Below are 3724 nucleotides of genomic sequence, written 5' to 3'. Positions count from 1 at the left end.
CGTTCAGTCCTATCATTTCAAAGTCAAGTTTCTAGTTTAATAATTCCAAATGCAATGTCGCCTGCTATGTCTCAAGGGCTTTCATGAGTGAATCTCTTAGTATTTTTCTCTATCTACTTTCCAACACTGCTACTTCTCTAAGTACTCATTTATGATATACGTTTTGATGATAGCCTGTTCTGGTGGGTCCTACGCACCTCCCCTACCCTGCCTTCTCTTCTCTGTAGTCACTGCTTATCCCTTCCTGTAGTGCTTTACTCTCCTCTTCTTTTAAGGCTTGACTTTCTATCAGAATGTGACGTCTGCTACATTTATAGTGCTAGGGAAACAAGACTCTCTTGATTATGTCATTAAAATTTCAACCAAATTTCAACTTACTGGAAAACTCAGAAAATAGGAATGTATCACATCTGCTTTTCTTGCTGCTGTGCATTTGCTCAGAATTACTTCAAAGTCCTTGGCCTATATGACACTACATTTTATGAAAGGATTTTAATTCTCATGTATTTACGTTTCTATGTGGAGTGTATATCTGCATGCATGTATGTATGTATGTGCCTACTTCCACGCTCTTGAAAGCAGAGATCAGAGGGTGACTTTAGGCATCTTTTTCTCTTGTATCCCTCTGGTTTGGCTACGTGACTGGATAGCAAGTTCTTGGGATCTGCCTCCTGCTTCTACACCCCCATGTGTGGGTTACAAGAATATGTGGCCTGTGCCTATGTGTCCCAGGCTCTTCCCCACTTATATCAAAACACTAGTCCAAGGGATACGTCCCATGAAAAACTTACCAAGAAAGTGGGTCAGAGGAGAGGACATCCTATTGAGACTTTAGGCAAGAGTAGCATGGAAGAATGGGGAAATAATAGGACCCACAGTGTCCTGGAAACCTACAAGAAGAACTTTATGACAGGCAGATCTGGTTCCTGGGGTCCTCAAACTAAGGCACCAGCCAAGGAGAAATAGGAGATCTGATTCTCACATGAACTCTGGTGCTCCTTTTCTGACCACATCTCCTGGATGGGGAGGCCTGGTGGCACTCAGAGGAAGGATAGCAAGTTACCAAGAAGAGACTCGATAACGATAATCTTAATGCATATATAGGGGGATGGAGGTCTCCCTCAATCACAGACATAGGGGAGGAGAGAAGGGGGGAAGTGGGAGGGAGGGAAGAATGGGAGGAAACAGGGGAAGGGCTAACAATCAAGATGTAATATGAATAAATTAATAAAAAATGGTTAAAAAAAAAGACTATGTGGCCACGTGTAATAATCACATGGGTGGATCATGGTTAATGAATCTCAGGTCCTCAAGTTTGTATGGTAAGAACCCTTTCCACAAAACCATCTCTCCAGTATCAAAAAATACCTTAAATATAAGACTTAAAGTTCATCCAAAACTGGATTTGTTTGACTAATGTTGGTATCTCTGAAAACTACTTAAATGCAATTTTAAAAAAGGTTAAAAACTGCGATGCTGGCTACCTCGCAAACTTCATGGGTTCCTCCTTCTTTTCTTTCTGCCACCACCATGCCATCCAGATTGAGCAAGACCCTGAAACTCTGGGTCCATGTAAGCCTTGGTAAGCACCTCTAGCACCGTGGATGCTGCGGGAATGCTGGAGGCATGCATCACCACAGGATCAACTTCTTCACATTCCATCCAGGTGACTTTGGAGAAGTTGGTATGAGGCATTTCCACTTAAAGAAGAACTAGAGCTTCTGCCCAACTGTCAACCTGGGTAAACTGTGGATACTGGTCAGTGAGTATCTCTGGTCAATGATGCAAAAAACAAGTCACTGATGTTGTGCGATCAGGTTACTACAAAGTTCTGGGGAAGGGCAAGCTCCCTAAGCAACCCGTCATCGTGAAGGCCAAATTCTTTAGCAGAAGAGCTGAAGAGAAGATTAAGGGTGTTGGAGGTGCCTGTGTCCTGGTGGCTTAAAGCCTCCTTGCAAGGTTAACTAAATGCTAACATTTTCAAAAAAGAAATGTTAAAATCCAAATATTTGTGATTATTCATTGCTTTTGTTATTGCCTTTAGATGAATGACTTTGTTTTAAAAGCTTTAAAGAAAAGTAGCAAACATCAGGCTCAGAGTAACCCACAGAGTCATGGCTGTTGAGGACACCAGTTTGATTCCCACCACCCATAAAGGTAGCTGACCTGGTCTTCTGGCTGCCACATACACCAGGCCCACTTACAGTACACAGACATATACACAAGCAAAATATCTATACATATTAAAAAACAAAAAAGAAAATTTTAAATCTTTTTCAAAAAGCAAAACGACATGAAGATTTTTTTCCTGTCATTTATTTTGAGCATTTAATTTTAAAGTTTCCCCCAGAGAGCACTGAGACATTTATATGATTTAATAGCTTTCATTAAGTCAAAGATACTTTATATTTATATTTTATAATGAACATTGCCATAATTATCCATTAGCATTTACATAGATAATATCACTAAGAATATATTAATATAACGTAATTAATCTGTATCCTTTTCCCAGAAATTCCCTATTGAAGGGTGATAAATATAATACTAACAATAATAAGAAATAAAATGTTCCTGCAGTCTTTTCAGGGAAGAAAACATGATGCATGGGCCTTGACATTGTAGAGGGGAATCTCCAAACCAGAGGAATGACAAGGTCATATTGAAGTGCAGTGGAAGGACAAACACAGATGGATCAGTGACCATTAGTATGTACAAGTTTCACACGGTTAGAGGCCTGTTTGTTTTTCTGGCTAGTACATGTACTACAATAATAAAGGTTTAATTAAAATGCCAATAAATTCTGCAGGAGATAAATAAAAATAAAATGAAATATAGAAAAAAATACAAAGAGAAACTATTGTTAAATTATGTCTCCCATCAAGCTATAAAGAGTCTAATATTTGAGAAAATCAAGACACTTAAAATACAATGGAAAAAGCAGATTTATAAATATTAGACCGGGCATGCACATTCGTTTTATAAAAATAATAAAGATGTGTTTCTAAGGTTGAACATTTTAACATTATGTTTCTTGTACCAGATTATTTCAAACTGTTTTTTGACCCTAAGCTATAAAAGGTACGTAAGGAGATAAAATGACATAATAAAATAATTTTCATGATAAAACGCATACATAAGTTTAAAACATACCATTCAGTTGCAGAGTGCTTGTCTGTCAATTTTAGAGTTATAGTATGTGTATTTGTACATGAGCAATTTCAAAATAAAACCATTTACATTATCAAAAAGATTTTTAGATAATTCAGTCCAAAAATAAACATCATCATGTAATAAAACAGAAAAATAGCAACAAGCAAGGATTTCTTCCAGACCAAGAATATATTTCCTAATAGTGCACCTTTCATCAAACTTTACAAATTGGTGGAACTTTTATTATAATTCAACCTATAATTTCAATTGATGTTCATTTGTTCTTAACGTCTCAAGAATTGGCTAATATGATTTTCAATACCAAAGGGAGAATATTGATAACAAATACTTTGAATTATTCAATTCAATTATCATTTGAATTGAATTATAGAAAATCATACTCAACATATGTATATGAGTAAATCTTCACAATGACATATCTTGGGGCATGGCATGCTCAGAAACAGTGCTATCAAGAGATAAAACATAAGTATTTAATAAATCCAGTCAAAAAATTAGGACAAGGAAAAATAGTGCCTCTTCGATATGTCCAGACTGATTTATATTAACT

General features: G+C 36.7%; 1 pseudogene across 1 annotated transcript; it reads left to right on the top strand.

Annotated features, from left to right (window-relative positions):
* The first annotated feature begins 1530 nt into the window (after positions 1-1530).
* Positions 1531-2045, top strand: LOC311581098 (large ribosomal subunit protein uL15-like; annotated as a pseudogene). Its single transcript has one exon. The product of its transcript is annotated as a large ribosomal subunit protein uL15-like (transcript).
* Positions 2046-3724: the final 1679 nt, after the last annotated feature.

Source organism: Acomys minous (genome assembly GCF_964271855.1).
Source record: "Acomys minous genome assembly, chromosome: 13".
NCBI lineage: Eukaryota > Metazoa > Chordata > Mammalia > Rodentia > Muridae > Acomys > Acomys minous.
Note: the sequence above shows the minus strand (reverse complement) of the source record. Positions and strands in the feature narration are given on the sequence as shown.